Below are 17,595 nucleotides of genomic sequence, written 5' to 3'. Positions count from 1 at the left end.
CCCCTATTTCTCTGTCTTTCTATCTGTCTCCTCTCTATTTCTCGCTCCCCCCATTTCTCTCTCCTCTCTCTTTCTCTCCCTCTTTCTCTCTCTCTCTTTCATTCTCCTTCTCTCTCCTCTTTCTTTCTTTCTTTCCTCTTTCTCTCTTTCTCTCTCTCCTCTCTTTCTCTTTCTCGCTGCCCCTATTTCTCTGTCTTTCTCTCTCTCCGCTCTCTCTTTCTCACTCCCCCCCCTCTCTCACACACACACACAAAGATACACAACACACACACACAAAACTACCAGGAAGAAAGTTAAACGCTAACAATCCAGCCTGAAAACAAGGGTTACCGAACACCCACCCAATGCTAGCAGATCCGTTTTACAATGTCAATCCAACGTCTCTCTTGGCTACGCTTCTGTTGAAAAAAAACAACAACATTACGACGTCACAATCTCTCAGATTGTGTAAAAACAAAACAACAACAAAAAAAGACGTCTTGGACCCTCTTTGTAACCAAGCAGACGTGGAGGCATATTTCCTTCCAAGACCCCTAACCAGTCGCTGCCCCAGTTATACAAACACACACACACAGACACACACACACACACACACACACACAAGCAACTTCTTATCTCTAAAACGGGCTTGTAAGCAGCAGGAAGGAAGCACGGGCCACGTCATGGCAAACGAAACTTGCAAAGGGAGCTTGAGAGACAGAAATGCACCCCTATGTGCTGGTGGGAGGGGGGGGAGAGAGAGCTTTTCGTTCCCCTCCCTCTAACTTCTGATGCATAAGGTTGAGCTAACAGAGGGAAGCAGGAAGGGATGAGTTCGATCGCAGAGCCATTAAGCCACAGCCTGATTTAAAAAACGCAAACCGAGCATTGATAAAGCCGGTCCTTGACTTACGACAAGTTCGTTCAGCGACCGTTCAAAGTGACAACAGGACCGGGGGGGAGGGGGGGAGGGAAGGGACGTGATCGTGTTTCTCAGTTCTATCCTTCGCCGCACCCCACACACACACACGCAGTCACCTGAACAAAATTCAAAGGCTGGGCAACTGGCATGTACTTATGACGGACGCAGTGTCCCAAGGCCAAGGTGATGATTCCCCTTTTGCCACCTTCCGACAAGCCAAGTCAATGGGAAAGCCGGATTTGCTCAACAACCACGTTAATAACTTATCAACTGCAGAGATCCACTTAACAACCGAGGCAGAAAAGGTAGCAAAACAGGGCAAAACCCACTTAACAAACGTCTCACTTAACAGCAGAAATTTGGGGCTCCATTGTGGTCATATGCCCAGGGCTGCCTGTATATGTGTGTGTGTGTGTAGACAGGAGCAGAGCAGAGCAGAGTACTGGAATGAAGAATAGTGTAGAGTAGAATAGAGTAGTAGAATATTGGAATGAAGAATAGAGCAGAGCAGAGCAGAGTATTGGAATGAAGAATAGAGTAGAGTAGAGTAGAGTAGAGTAGAGTAGAGTAGAGTAGAGTAGAGTAGAGTAGAGTAGAGTAGAGTAGAGGTAGAATATCGGAATGAAGAGTAGAGTAGAGCAGAGCAGAGCAGAGCATTGGAATGAAGAATAGAGTAGAGTAGAGTAGAGTAGAGTAGAGTAGAGTAGAGTAGAGTAGAGTAGAGTAGAGTAGAGTAGAGTAGAGTAGAGGTAGAATATTGGAATGACGAGCAGAGCAGAGCAGAGCAGAGCATTGGAATGAAGAATAGAGTAGAGTAGAGTAGAGTAGAGTACAGTAGAGTAGAATATTGGAATTAAGAATAAAGCAGAGCAGAGCAGAGTATTGGAATGTAGAGTAGAGTAGAGTAGAGTAGAGTAGAGTAGAGTAGAGTAGAGTAGAGTAGAGTAGAGTAGAGGTAGAATATTCGAATGAAGAGTAGAGTAGAGTAGAGTAGAGTAGAGTAGAGTAGAGTAGAGTAGAGTAGAGTAGAGTATTGGAATGAAGAACAGAATAGCATAGAATATAGAATGTATTTGGCCAAGGGTAATTAGACTCACAAAGGAATTTGTCTCCAATTCAGAAAGACAAAAAGACTTTAGAAAATGGAGGTCAAACTTTAGGTAATCAGCCTGCAATTCAAAAATCTGCACCAATAAAAGTAGCTAACAATTCCAGTACACATTATTGTAGATTGGAGTTCCGTAGGAGTTGAGGCGAGTTGGAAATAAGGCTGGTGCCTTTGATGCTATAGTAAACCTAGGTGATGATGGCGAACATGTGGCATGTGAGCCAGAGGTGGCATGCAGAGCCCTCTCTGTGGCATGCGTGCCGTCGCCAGCTGCTTTTCTGGTTGCTTGGCTGGTCTTTCCGGACACAGGAACACCGGAAAATGCCCCCCAAAACAGCCCCCCAAATGGCCAAAAAGATGGCCATTTTTCGAGCCATTTTCCAGGCTCTTTTCCGGGCCATTTTCAGGCTGTTTTTTGGGCAGAAAAACAGCCTGAAAATGGCCTGGAAAATGACCCGGAAACAGCTGGGAAAGCGGCCAGCTGGATTTTGGTTTTCTGGGTGCTCCGACACGCAGAAAGACCAGCTGGGACTCCTGGGAGGGATATATACTAGGTTAGATTTCAATGCAATGTGACTTCACATGTATACTGTTTTTCTATAATTTCTCTGTAAAAATAGGATAAGTTAAGTACACTGACATATAGTAGAAATACACCAAGGGGAGGAGGAGTGGGATAGAAGAAAGACAGGTAGAAAGGGACGGGAGAGAGGATGGAAGGGAGGGTGAGAAGGAAGGGAGGGAGTGGATCGGAAGAGAGGAGTGGTAGAGGGGGAGGGGAAGTAGGGTAGAGGGGGATGATGGAGGGAAGATAGAAAGTTGGAGGTGGGTGGAAGAAAGAGGTGTATGGAGAGGGGAAGAGATATACTGGGTTTGTATTTTGGGGGGTATTGTTGACAAGAGGAATTGCTGCGATTATTGTTTAATGTTGTATGGCGCCGGCTATGCACAGTATATATGTGTGTGTATCAAAATGATAAAATGGAAAATAAAAACTTTTAAACAGAAAGCCTAAGTGGTTTGGCAACTACCTTGGCAACAAGCATTGCTATCACACAAAGATTGAAAATGGTGTGTGTGTGTGTGTGTTTATATTTCATCTGCATAAGGACCAACCCCAGCTATGTTGGGACGTGAGATTCAAAACAATCTGAGATTTTTAAAAAAACATTTGTGGAAGTAAAAAAAAAAATTGTCCACTGGACTTTGAATGCTCAGCTGTTAAAAAAAATAGTTGTAGGCCTTTGTATATTGATATCTATCGTGCTTGTGGTTTTGGGTCAGATCTACGTCCCCATTTCTGTGACAGATCTGTCATCTTCAACACTAATAAGGTGTTTTCTGAGTCTGATGAAGGCACATTTCATCAATCATTTGGATGAGGGAATAAATGGGGAACTCATCAAATTTGCAGATGACACCAAGCTGGCAGGAATAGCCAAAACTCCAGAAGACAGGCTTAAGATACAGAAGGATCTTGACAAACTTGAACATTGGTCACTATCTAATAAAATGGAATTCAATGGTGAAAAGAGTCAGGTTCTACATTTAGGCAAGAAAAACGAAATGCACAGGGACAGTATAGGTGGTACTTTGCTCAATAGTAGTAACTGTGAGGGGGATCTTGGAGTCCTAGTGGGCAACCATTTAAATAGGAGCCAGCCGTGGGCAGCAGCTGCCAAAAAAGCCAACACAGTTCTAGGCTACATAAACAGAGGGAGAGAATCAAGATCCCGTGAAGTGTTAATACCACTTTACAATGCCTTCGCTGGCTGGGGAATTCTGGGAGTTGAAGTCCAGACATCTTCAAGTCGCCAAGGTTGAAAAATACTGTTCTAGAGGGTCCTTGAGGCCACTTGGAGGTCTCTCTGTGTCCTCAGGGTCACCTGAGTGGTCTGCAATTTTGTTCCCTCTGGAAATCCCTTCCTACTCCCACACCATCCCAAAGGTCTTCATCCCAAATTGTATAGCTCAAAAGTTCTGTAGAGATTCTCTGCCATCCAGGTCACCGTTGTCCCAAAGGGGCTTTTTCAGGAGGCAACTGGACTTTCTTGTTTCTTTTCCTTTGAAGACAATTTCATTTCTCATCCAAGAAGCTTCTTCAGCTCTAACAGGATAACGGGGACTGGAAGGATTTATACGCCTTGCAGACTATTAGTCATTTGCATTTTTTTCCCTTCTGGAAATCCATTCCTACTCCCAAATTGTATAGTTAAAAATCTGAAAGAAGCAGCTTCCTGGATGAGAAGCGAAACGTCTTCAAAGAAAAGAGGGAGAGAGGAACAAAGATGGTGGGTGAGTGGGTGGGTGTCACCCACTCAACTTTCATGCCTAAGGCGGGACTAGAACTCACATTCACCAGGTGATTCGGCCAAAGTCACCCACTGGGGGATTCTGGGAGTTGAAGTCCACGGGACTTCCAGTTGCCAAGGTTGAGAAACACTGTTCTATATACCACACTCAACACCAGATGGGCCCATAGATACGGAACCCCTGCCATCTATCACTACTTTGTCCGGTTAAGGCTTTCAGACAAGACTTTCTGGTAAAATAAGAGGAGGAGTAAATTGGTTGTATCTGTGTTGCATGCAGTATTCACCTGCCACATTAATTGAACCTGTGGATAAATAATAGAAAAAAAAAGAGGGCTACTCAGGTGTGGCATCCTTGAGCCATGCGCCAAAGCCTACTCTTATCTTCACCATGCTATCGTGCTATCTTAGAAAAAAGTTTTCACCCAGACACAAACTTGCAAGCCAACATACTACAGAGACCAACATGCCATCAATTCAGACACAGAAAAGCGACCAGCATTCCTAATGCACTTTATTCTAGAAAACTCCAGCAAAAATAAGCAAACTGTCATATATAAAATATGTAAAAAGATATAAACTGGAGGGGGTTTAGCAATAGCAATAGCAGTTAGACTTATATACCGCTTCACAGGACTTTCAGCCCTCTATAAGCGGTTTACAGAGTCAGCATATTGCCCCCCACAACAATCCGGGTCCTCATTTTACCCACCTCGGAAGGATGGAAGGATGAGTCAACCGGTGAGATTTGAACCGCCGAACTGCAGATAACAGTCAGCTGAAGTGGCCTGCAGCGCTGCACCCTAACCACTGCGCCACCTCGGCTCTTGAACCCCACGGGGCTCTCAAATTCAGGGTATTAAAAACCTACTGAATTGCTGTGACGGATGACGCGGCCTACGCCCGATGACCAATTCTGTAAGCTTATGACGTTTTTCACACTTACGCCCGTTGTACCACCCCCACGGGCATGGGATCAAAATTCAGAAGCTTGGCAACCGACTCGTATTTATGACGGGGTTTTTTTGTCTCCTTTTGCGACTTTCGAACAAGCAAAGTCACTTAGACAGTCCCTTATCTGAAATGGCATAGGTTCTCCTGCTTTGAACAGGGGGCTGGACTAGAAGACCTCCAAGGTCCCCTCCAGCTCTATTCTATTCTAAAGTCAGTGGCGAAGCGAGACACGCTCAACAACCGTGTTACTAACTTAACGACCGCAGAGATTCACTTAGCAACTCAGGCAGGAAAGGGGACAAAACTCAACTTATTAACCAACGTCTCACTTAGCAACAGAAATTTTGGGCTTGGCTGTGGTCATAAGACGAGGAATACCTTTGCAACTTTGCAGTAATGTTTTTCTTGCTGAAAATACAAGATTCTTATACTGCCAACGTAACTAACTAAACTAAACAAAAAAAAAAGTCCATTGTTCTCTTTTTTATTGTTGTCTATATGTATTGTTTGTGTAATAAAAATAAAAATTTATAAAAAACAGAAAGAAAGAAAGAAAAAGTCCCCCACCCCCTCTTTTCGGCTTTGCTTCGAAAGGTTTTTTTTAAAAAGCTATATTTTACGCGCTCACGACGAAGTGAAGACTACCCACCCACAAATTGTAAAATTACTCCTAAGTGTAACCTCGCTTCCGTGGCGGAGTAAGCCGCCGAACTCAATGGGGAAGCCAGATTCCCTTAACAAACCTGTTACTAACGACTACGGCGATATACCAAAAAAATGTGATGATTAAGGTTGTTAAAACGAGGCGGGATTCGTTTAAGAGCTGTCTCGCCTAGCGACGGAAATTTTGGCCTTAATTCTGGTCGTAAGTTGAGGATGACTTTTTCCCCTTCCATTTGCTTTCAACAAGGATCAAGATAAGCTACCCCGGTCTTTTACTTACAGCAGCTGATAGAATTCAGTTAGACTTGAAATTCCAGTTCTTGTACATTGCAGTCTGTTTTCCCAGGACTTACTCTGTCCTACCCTCATGTCAAAATACAAACAGCCGGTGTTGCTAGCTCTTGTAAAAACAAATCACTACATACCTAGATATATACATATACGTCCGTACTTGTTGGCTTTTTTCTCGTTCAACCTCTTTCGATGAGAACTGGACTCCTCCGCAGCACGTAAAATACCATTAAAACCTCCTGTCTGTGGGCCGCTTTGTGTTTAATGAGGACTAGGTGATCTGTCAGCCCAGCAGTTCCAGGAAAAAAGAAACGTATGCCAGTCCTCGTCGACAAAGTTGATCAGAAAACAAGACATTCGGCGGAGTTCGATTTTGAAAAATTATGGTTCATGGATGCTAAACAACACAGCTGCATATCACCCTACAGAGATGATGTCTTGAATAAATCATTATTTTTACTAGGTATATGTACTGACTTTACAGTGGTAGAGACTAACTTGATTCTGCACCTAATAACTGCAGCAAGACTGTTGGTGGCGCAATACTGGAAGAAGGAAGACTTGCCTACAATCCAAGAGTGGACACTGAAAGTCACAAACTTAGCCGAGATGGCTAAAATATCGGCATATCTTAAAGACCACTCAAATGAGAGATATAAACGAGATTGGAAAAAATGGATTGACTATATACAAAATAAATACGGGACCAAGAAATTCCAGTTATAGCAATAGCAGTAGACTTATATACCGCTTCATAGGCCTTTCAGGCCTCTCTAAGCGGTTTACAGAGAGTCAGCATATTGCCCCCAACAATCCGGGTCCTCATTTTACCCACCTCGGAAGGATGGAAGGCTGAGTCAACCCTGAGCCGGTGAGATTTGAACCGCTGACCTGCTGATCTAGCAGTAGCCTGCAGTGCTGCATTTAACCACTGCGCCACCTTGGCTCTAAGTTAGCCTTTGCTTAAGATCAGAAATGATTTAAATTGTTTAAAGTTAGTTCTAATAGCAATAGCAATAGCAGTAGACTTATATACCGCTTCATAGGGCTTTCAGCCCTCTCTAAGCGGTTTACAGAGAGTCAGCATATTGCCCCCAACAATCCGGGTCCTCATTTTACCCACCTCGGAAGGATGGAAGGCTGAGTCAACCCTGAGCCGGTGAGATTTGAACAGCAAGAAGAAGCTAAGGTCAATGTAGAATGTCATTAATTTCTTTATTTCTTTTTTCTCAATAGATTTTAGACTGTGTTTGTTAAAATCCATACCGTGTACGGGTTCTGGGAAGTCGGGGGGGGGGGAAGGAGGAGGGGGGTTGGGGGGTGGAGGGAGGGAGGGGCATACAAAAAAAATTGTACTTCAATGTTTTACCTATTGAGGAATGATGAAATATTTGTGTTTTAAAAGAAATAAAACTTTTGTCACAAAAATAAATAAATAAATAAATCATTATTTATTATCATAAATTCTTCTTTAATGAATCATTATTTAATAGAATAAAACAGAGCTGGAAGGGACCTTGGAGGTCTTCTAGTCCAACCCCCTGCTCAAGCAGGAGACCCTGTGTAATTTCGGACAAAGGGCTCTCCAGTCTCTTCTTAGAAGCCAAGGTGGCGCAGTGGTTAAATGCAGCACTGCAGGCTACTGCTAGATCAGCAGGTCAGCGGTTCAAATCTCACCGGCTCAGGGTTGACTCAGCCTTCCATCCTTCCGAGGTGGGTAAAATGAGGACCCAGATTGTTGGGGGCAATATGCTGACTCTCTGTAAACCGCTTAGAGAGGCCTGAAAGGCCTATGAAGCGGTATATAAGTCTACTGCTATTGCTATTGCTATTAGAAAACTCCAGTGCTGGAAGTACCCACAACTTAGCATGTACCATAGGGTTGGAAGGTATCTTGGAGGTCTTCTAGTCTGACCCCCCTGCTCAGGCAGGAAACCCTATACCAGTGATTTTTGGTGCCGAACTGCAATAGCAATAGCAATAGCAATAGCAGTTAGACTTATATACCGCTTCATAGGGCTTTCAGCCCTCTCTAAGCGGTTTACAGAGTCAGCATATTGCCCCCAACAATCCGGGTCCACATTTTACCCGCCTCGGAAGGATTGAAGGCTGAGTCAACCCTGAGCCGGTGAGATTTGAACAGCCGAACTGCAGATAACAGTCAGCTGAAGTGGCCTGCAGTACTGCACCCTAACCACTGCGCCACCTCGGCTCGGAACTGCTTGGTTGGCAGAAGCTGGGACAAGTGACGGGAGCTCACTCCGTTACGCGGCGCTAGGGACTCGAACGCCATGAATTGAAAAGCAAAAGAGGAGGGGGAAAATGATTTGCTCCTATTCCAGAGGCGAATACAAAACCTTAACTGAGATAAAATTAAATTATCCAAACCCGGATATGAGAGTCTCGTTTGCTAATTTCTTTTTTTCTTTTTTCCCCCCAACCGCAATCTCTTGTTAGGAAACTCCCTTTGTTGTTTTTGGAAGTTCCCCAGCTCCCTCTCTACCCAACGCTTGCTCTTATTTTGCTCTTGATCTATTTTTTATTTTCACTAAGGATAGTCCTCAACTTACGACAATTGAGCCCAACATTTCTGTTCTTAAGGGACACATTTGCGAAGTCAGCTTTGCTCGGTTTTACGACCTTGCCTTGCCCCCGTTATTAAGTGAATCTGATAAAGTTAGCAACGTGGTTGATGGGTTTTCTTTTTCTTTTTAGATTTTTTAATACAAATTATACATATTATAGGGACGAAACGTTGTCTGGGTCTTTTCTTTTACCTCCCCTCATTCACATAGTCCATTTTACATCAGCCTTGTTTTCACTTTCAGCCAAATTATTACTCTTCCATTACTTTTCATCTTTATGGTTATTTTTTTCTTACTACATAAACAATATCTTCCATCGCCCCTTCGTAGTTTCAGCAAATTTTCATCTCTTATTTTCTCCACTGATATATTTTGCTACAGACAGCGTATATCCTCAAATTCAATTCAAACCTAGAGAGGATTTCTTTCAGTTTTTTTCTACATTGAACAATGTACTGTAATAGCAGAGTTGGAAGGGACCTTGGAGGTCTTCTAGTCCAACCCCCTGCCTAGGCAGGAAGCCCTATACTGTTCCAGACAAATGGCTATCCAACATCTTCTTAAAGACTTCCAATGTTGTAGCGTTCAGAACTTCTGGAGGCAACTTCTGTTCCACTGATTGATTGTTCTAACTGTCGGGAAATTTCTCCATAGAAATAGTTGCTTCTCTCCTTGATTAGTTTCCACCCATTGCTTCTTATTCTACCCTCAGGTGCCTTGGAGAATAGCTTGACTCCCTCTTCTTTGTGGCAACCCCTGAGATATTGGAAGACTACTATCATGTCTCCCCTGGTCCTTCTTTTCATTAAACTAGACGTACCCAGTTCCTGCAACTGTTCTTCCTATGTTTTAGCCTCCAGTCCCCTAATCCACTTTGTTGCTCTTCTCTGCACTCTTTCTAGAGTCTCCACATCTTTTCTACATTGTGGAGACCAAAACTGAATGCCGTATTCCAAGTGTGGCCTTCCCAAGGCCTTATAAAGTGGTATAAACACTTCACAGGATCTTGATTCTTATCCCTCTGTTGATGCAGCCTAGAACTGTGTTGGCTTTTTTGGCAGCTGCTGCCCACGGCTGGCTCCTATTTAAATGTTTGTCCACTAGGACTCCAAGATCCCTCTCACAGTTACTACTATTAAGCAAAGTACCACCTATACTGTACCTGTGCATTTCGTTTTTCTTGCCTAAAAGTAGAACCTTCCTTTTTTTCACCATAGAATTTCATTTTGTTAGATAGGGCCTTATTACTATTCTCTTTACATTACAACTCTTTACAACTCTTAACACGGTTGTTAAGTGAATCTGGCTTCCTCATGAATTTTTGTGCACGATTCCTCCCCCTCCCCCATCCCCGGGACGCTGCACCCGTCGTAAATATGAGTCGGTTTGCCAAGCTTCCAAATTTTGGATCACGTGGCCTTGGGACACCACAATCGTCATAAGTATGAACCAGTGGCCAAGCATCTGAATTTGGATCTGTTGCAGGTGTTGCGAAGGTCGTAAGTGTGAACAATGGCCCCAAGTCACATTTTTCAGAGGCGTCGTAACTTTGAACGGCTGCTAAATGAAGAGTGTGTGAGAGATTTGTACAGGACTCTGGAAGCCAACGAGCGCTTTCTGCACTCCTTAAATCCCAGGAGGAAAATCCAGACAGTCTTTTAAATAAGAGTCAAGTAGAATTAACAGTTCCTCAAGGTTAGATTCCCAGAGGAGTTTTTGGAGAGCGGCCATTGGACGTGTTCCCAAGGGCAGCAACTCACCGTCAAGAAACCTTTCGCGCATAAAGTATGAACTTCATCGCTAAACACGGGAGATTAATGCAATTTTTAATCTTCCGTTCTTTCATACAACATACACACAGCTAGCTTGCCAAACTGATCAAACATTATCATAATGTATGTATGTATGTATGTATGTATGTATGTATGTATGTATGTATGTATGGATGGATGGATGGATGGATGGATGGATGGATGGATGGATAGATAGATAGATAGATAGATAGATAGATAGATAGATAGATAGATAGATAGATAGATAGATAGATATAGATGGATGGATGGATGGATGGATGGATGGATGGATGGATAGATAGATATAGATATAGATATAGATATAGATATAGATATAGATATAGATATAGATATAGATATAGATATAGATATAGATATAGATATAGATATAGATATAGATATAGATATAGATATAGATATAGATATAGATATATAGATATATAGATATGTGTGTGTGTGTTTCCCCCAAAATACGACAAGGTTTTATTTACTTTCGACTCCTGGCCTTATTTTCGGGGAGGTCTTATTATTTTTGAGGTGCAGGAGGCGGCGAGCGTGGTCACCTCATGGCTGCTGCTGGGTGGCAATATTTTCAGGGGGGGGCTTATTTTTTTGAGAAGGGCTTATTTTTGGGGAGGGCTTATTTTAACACATGCACTCAAAAGCCCGGTTGGGCTTATTATCCGGAGAGGGCTTAATTTCAGGGAGACAGGGTACATAATTTTGTATTTATTTATTTTGTCATGTTTGTGTATTGTATATTGGAAGTGGTGACCCTTTGAGAGCTGTATGCAACCGTGTTTCATTTTAATGTATGCTGATCTATTCCATTCCATTCCATTCTTCTGTATGCTATTCCATTCTTCATGCTATGCTATGCTACGCTATTCCTATTCTATTCTATTCCATTCCATATTCCATTCCATATTCCATTCCATATTTCATTCCATATTCCATTCCATATTTCATTCCATATTCCATTCCATATTCCATTCCATATTCCATTCCATATTCCATTCCATTCTATTCCATTCCATTCTTCTGTATGCTATTCCATTCTTCATGCTATGCTATGCTACGCTATTCCTATTCTATTCTATTCCATTCCATATTCCATTCCATATTTCATTCCATATTTCATTCCATATTCCATTCCATATTCCATTCCATATTCCATTCCATATTCCATTCCATATTCCATTCCATATTCCATTCCATTCTATTCCATTCCATTCTTCTGTATGCTATTCCATTCTTCATGCTATGCTATGCTATTCCTATTCTATTCTATTCTACTCTATTCTATTCCATTCCATATTCCATTCCATATTCCATTCCATATTCCATTCCATTCCATTCCATTCCATATTCCATTCTATTCTATTCCATTCTATTATTCTGCATTCTATTCCATTTTGCATGCTATTAAATTCTGCATGCTATGAGCCAAGGTGGCACAGTGGTTAAATGCAGCACTGCAGGCTACTGCTAGATCAGCAGTTCAGCGGTTCAAATCTCACCGGCTCAGGGTTGACTCAGCCTTCCATCCTTCCGAGGTGGGTAAAATGAGGACCCAGATTGTTGGGGGCAATATGCTGACTCTGTAAACCGCTTAGAGAGGGCTGAAAGCCCTATGAAGCGGTATATAAGTCTACTGCTATTGCTATTGCTATGCTATGCTATTCCTATTCTATTCTATTCCATATTCCATTCCATTCCATATTCCATTCCATTCCATTCCATTCCATATTCCATTCTGTTCTATTCCATTCTATTCTTCTGCATTCTATTCCATTTTGCATGCTATGCTATGCTATCCTATGCTATGCTATTCCTATTCTATTCTATTCCATTCTATTCTTCTGCATTCTATTCCATTCTGCATGCTATGCTATATGATATGCTATTCTACTCTATTTTATTCAACTCTATTTTATTCTACTCTACTCCATTCTATTCTATTCTGCATGCTATTCTACTCCACTCCACCCCACTCTGCTCCATTCCATTCTTCTGTATTCTATTCCTTTCTGCATTCCCTTTGAAAGTTTTCGTTCACGCAAGGAGTTTCTCCTGTATGTTGTCCTCACCACAATTGAGGCCAAAATGTACGTTGCTAAGGGAAGCATTTGTTAAGTGAGTTAGTTGCCCCATGCTTACACAGTTGTCAAGTGAGGCACTGCACTTATTAAGTCAGCGACGCAGGGTTTTTAAGTCACGTGATCAAAATCCAGAGGCTTGGCAACTGGCATGTACTGATGACGGTTGCAGTGTCCTGATCCCTGTTTTGTAACCCTCTGCCAAGCCAAGTCAACGGGGGAAGCCAGGATTCGCTGAACAAGAAATTCATTATCAACTTGAGAACCGCAGCGATTCACTTACCAACGTCTGCAAGAACGGTCATAAAGCGGGGCAAAACTCCCTTAACAATGGTCCTGCTTAGCCACAGAAGCGCTGGGCTCAATTGTGGTCACAAGTCCAGGACTTTTGTCTGCCTCATACCCTCTTCTCGTCTGATGAAAGATTGCAGATAAATTCTTGTGGCCTCCAGCAGCCGAATCAGAGGAGGAAGAGGAGGAGGAGGGGAGTGAGGGTCAGCATCAGGGCAACCTGAGAGCTCCGAGGGGGGCGAGAGGGAATGGAGCTGGCAGAGAAGAGAGAGACAGAGATGGAGCCTGGGCTGTCCGTCAGCCCTCGGATGGGGAGTCAAGAGCCCCCAGGTCTGGAGGTGGCTGATGAGGAAGAGGAGGAACAGCTGGTCCAGTGCCTGATGTGAGGATGCGCAGAAGGCAGAAAGGAGAGGAGAGCAGTGGAAATCTATGGGCCGGTCCTTGGGACGGAAGAGACACCACTGCTAGCAAAGCCCCATCCTAGCTCTGGGGATAAAAGGCAGGGGGTGGAGATGAATAGATGTGGCAGAGGAGAGGAGGGCTGTGGAAATCTATGGGCTGGTCCTTGGGACAGAAGAGACACTGCTGCTAGCGAAGCCCCACCCAAGCTCTGGGGATCAAAGGCAGGGGGCGGAGATGAATAGATGTGGCAGAGGAGAGGAGAGCAGTGGAAATCTATGGGCCGGTCCTTGGGACAGAAGAGACACCGCTGCTAGCGAAGCCCCACCCGAGCTCTGGGGATCAAAGGCAGGGGGCGGAGATGAATAGATGTGGCAGAGGAAAGGAGAGCAGTGGAAATCTATGGGACGGTCCTTGGGACGGAAGAGACACCGCTGCTAGCGAAGCCCCATCCAAGCTCTGGGAATCAAAGGCAGGGGGCAGAGATGAATAGATGTGGCAGAGGAGAGGAGAGCAGTGGAAATCTATGGGCCGGTCCTTGGGACGGAAGAGACACCGCTGCTAGCGAAGCCCCACTCAGGCTCTGGGGATCAAAGGCAGGGGGCGGAGATGAATAGATGTGGCAGAGGAGAGGAGAGCAGTGGAAATCTATGGGCCAGTCCTTGGGACAGAAGAGACACCATTGCTAGCGAAGCCCCACCCAAGCTCTGGGGATCAAAGGCAGGGGGCAGAGATGAATAGATGTGGCAGAGGAGAGGAGAGCAGTGGAAATCTATGGGCCGGTCCTTGGGACGGAAGAGACACCGCTGCTAGCAAAGCCCCATCCTAGCTCTGGGGATAAAAGGCAGGGGGTGGAGATGAATAGATGTGGCAGAGGAGAGGAGGGCTGTGGAAATCTATGGGCTGGTCCTTGGGACAGAAGAGACACTGCTGCTAGCGAAGCCCCACCCAAGCTCTGGGGATCAAAGGCAGGGGGCGGAGATGAATAGATGTGGCAGAGGAGAGGAGAGCAGTGGAAATCTATGGGCCGGTCCTTGGGACAGAAGAGACACCGCTGCTAGCGAAGCCCCACCCGAGCTCTGGGGATCAAAGGCAGGGGGCGGAGATGAATAGATGTGGCAGAGGAAAGGAGAGCAGTGGAAATCTATGGGACGGTCCTTGGGACGGAAGAGACACCGCTGCTAGCGAAGCCCCATCCAAGCTCTGGGAATCAAAGGCAGGGGGCAGAGATGAATAGATGTGGCAGAGGAGAGGAGAGCAGTGGAAATCTATGGGCCGGTCCTTGGGACGGAAGAGACACCGCTGCTAGCGAAGCCCCACTCAGGCTCTGGGGATCAAAGGCAGGGGGCGGAGATGAATAGATGTGGCAGAGGAGAGGAGAGCAGTGGAAATCTATGGGCCAGTCCTTGGGACAGAAGAGACACCATTGCTAGCGAAGCCCCACCCAAGCTCTGGGGATCAAAGGCAGGGGGCAGAGATGAATAGATGTGGCAGAGGAGAGGAGAGCAGTGGAAATCTATGGGCCGGTCCTTGGGACGGACGAGACATCGCTGCTAGCGAAGCCCCATCCAAGCTCTGGGAATCAAAGGCAGGGGGCGGAGATGAATAGATGTGGCAGAGGAGAGGAGAGCAGTGGAAATCTATGGGCCTGTCCTTGGGACGGAAGAGCCACCGCTGCTAGCGAAGCCCCACCCAAGCTCTGGGGATCAAAGGCAGGGGGCGGAGATGAATAGGTGGGGCAGACAACTACTCATCTCCTGGATGGACAGCCTTGTTAGCCTGCGATGAGAGAGAAACTTTTTGCTGGCGCTCCTATTAAAGGAATCGTTGCTTCAACTACAGAGGGTCGGCCGTGTTTGGAGGGCTGGGTCAGAACAGAAATTTAAAAATTATGCCGCAAACTTATTTGTGGCCTCTTAGCTGAACCTAATAAAAAATACTGCCCAGCAGGAAATACTGGAATATATTTCATTTGTTACACAGTCTTCCTTGCCACCTGATTCACCCAGAATAAAAAATGAAAATCGCAGAGTCCGGTTTAAAAAAACTGTATTTAAATCCTGCTGGAAACAGTAGGAACCAGAAGCTCGTGAAACTAAACGCAGGCTAAAAGATTCTGGAAATACAGATCGAGAGCCAGACTAAAACAGGAAATGCAAATCTAGTTATGACCTTTAGCGCCGACCAGAATTGTTCGAAAAGAGGAATCGGCGTCGCAGCTCAACACTTTTAATTCGTAGAGGGTTGTTTTTTTTTTTTAAAAAAAAGGAAGAAGGCGAAGCCATTGAGGCCCTTCTCCTCCTCCATCCTACTTAGTAAATTTAAAATGGAGAGAAAAGTAAAATAGAAGAGGGAGCCATTGTCCATCTCTAATAGCAATAGCAGTTAGACTTATATACCGCTTCATGGGGCTTTCAGCCCTCTCTAAGCGGTTTACAGAGTCAGCATATTGCCCCCAACAATCTGGGTCCTCATTTCACCCACCTCGGAAGGATGGAAGGCTGAGTCAACCCTGAGCCGGTGAGATTTGAACCGCTGAACTGCAGATAACAGTCAGCTGAAGTGGCCTGCAGTACTGCACCCTAACCACTGCGCCACCTCAGCTTAACGTTCAGACCTCAGGGTTGTGCAAATGCAAAATACAAAACCGAGTCCTTGGGCTTTTCAATCAATCAGAAGAGAGTTGGAAGGGACCTTGGAGGTCTTCTAGTCCAACCCGCTTGCTCAAGCAGGAGACTAAACCAGGGGTGTCGAATTGAAGGCCCAGGAGCTTGGATCCGGCCCGCAGGGTACTTAGATCTCACCCGCGGGGCTGCCCTGGAAACAGCGAAGGATTCACCCACGGTGCTTCCGCGGCTGAAACCGTGATCCCCTTTTGCGACCTCGTGACAAGCCAAGTCAGTGGGGGAAAGCCGATCTCACTTAACGACCGGGTTCCTGAGTTATAGAACGACCGCGGTGATTCGCTCGCTTCACAAGTCTGGCAAGGAAGGGTGTGAAATGCGGCAAAAAGTCACAGCTGTCTTGCTTAACAACAGTAATGTTGGCTCCCTTGCGGTCGTAAGTTGAGGAGTGTGTGTAAAGACACAACTCTCAATAATACATGTCTGGAAAGGGAAAGGGAAAGGGGAAAAAAGGGGAAAGGAAAAGAAAGGGAAGAAAAAGAAAGTGGGGGAAAGAAATCTACTTTTCTTCTCCCCTCGTTCTGAACTTCAGGAAGTCACCACCCACCCCCCTCTTAGAAAAATGAGATATTTTAGGAAATATTAAAAGGGCAGAATATTTCCCCCAAAAGGGAGGCACAAACTCATCCCCCACCCACCTTTCTCAATGGGCCACTAAGGCCTAGGCTTGGTCTATTCTACATAACAAAGGTCTACCTCCTTCAGGCAGAGCCATTTAATTACAACCATCACCCAGCAAGGCTCAACCAAGCCTGGGACTCAGGACAGCCTACAGAGTTGGCCCCTGCATGGCCCCGTGGGAGCCTGGCAACCAATCGGAATGCAAGCTCAAATTCAAAATTCAAAATCCCAGCCACTCGCAGCATCTCTTCCCTCTTTTCCCAGCATATCTCAAGCCACATGGTCCTGTCCACCATTAAACCATCTTTCCTAAGCAGTCCCCACTTGGAAGTGAACCCAGAAGGACGTTTCTTCCAACAGAACGAAGAAGTCAGAAAAGTAGATTCCCCCCCCCTCTTTTTCTGTTCCTTTCCCTTCCTTTTGTCTGCTGTGGCAAGCCACATTTCCATTCATAACAATAACAACAACAACAACAACAACAACGCCAGAAGAAGAATCGGGTGATTGACGAAGTGGGGAAATAACCCAGGGAGGAGAACTGAAGGATGACCGGTTCACTTGGGCACAGAGTCGATGTGCAGTTTCACATGTCGCGTGGTCTATGACACGCCTGGAACAACCAACTTTTTATGCAACCCTGAAATATTTTTAACACAGAAAAACCTGGCCTCCATCTAAAGCAAAAGGACAGTGAGCATGATGTCCTCTGGGTGGCCCCCTTTGTCTATCGTGCAGCTTTGGGAACATCCCTCCTCACATGCGGGACACAAACGATCTCCTTTCGGGATGCTGCGACATTGCACACAAAGCAACTACTGGACACGGGGGCAGTTTTTTTCCAGAATAACAAAATCACAGAGTTGAGAGGGAACCTGGAGGTCTTCTAGTCCAGCC

General features: G+C 45.0%; 1 protein-coding gene across 3 annotated transcripts in view; it reads right to left on the bottom strand.

Annotated features, from left to right (window-relative positions):
- Positions 1–17,595, bottom strand: part of ELF1 (E74 like ETS transcription factor 1) — an 81,965-nt gene that overhangs the window by 35,159 nt on the left and 29,211 nt on the right. Inside the window, exon 1 of one of the 3 annotated variants that reach the window (XM_087726850.1) lies at positions 342–526. The exons of the other annotated variants lie outside the window; for them this stretch is intronic. The gene's annotated coding sequence lies outside the window, so the exon portion shown is untranslated. Of the gene's footprint in view, positions 1–341; positions 527–17,595 lie in introns of those variants that run through there. 3 annotated transcript variants of the gene reach the window in all.

The sequence above is a fragment of the Thamnophis sirtalis genome, unplaced genomic scaffold (genome assembly GCF_051295495.1).
Source record: "Thamnophis sirtalis isolate CommonGarterSnake01/CBP01778 unplaced genomic scaffold, rThaSir2_p1.2 scaffold_12, whole genome shotgun sequence".
In the NCBI taxonomy this organism is placed as follows: Eukaryota; Metazoa; Chordata; class Lepidosauria; order Squamata; family Natricidae; genus Thamnophis; species Thamnophis sirtalis.
The sequence above is the reverse complement of the archived record's forward strand: the minus strand, read 5'-3'. Positions and strand labels throughout refer to the sequence as shown.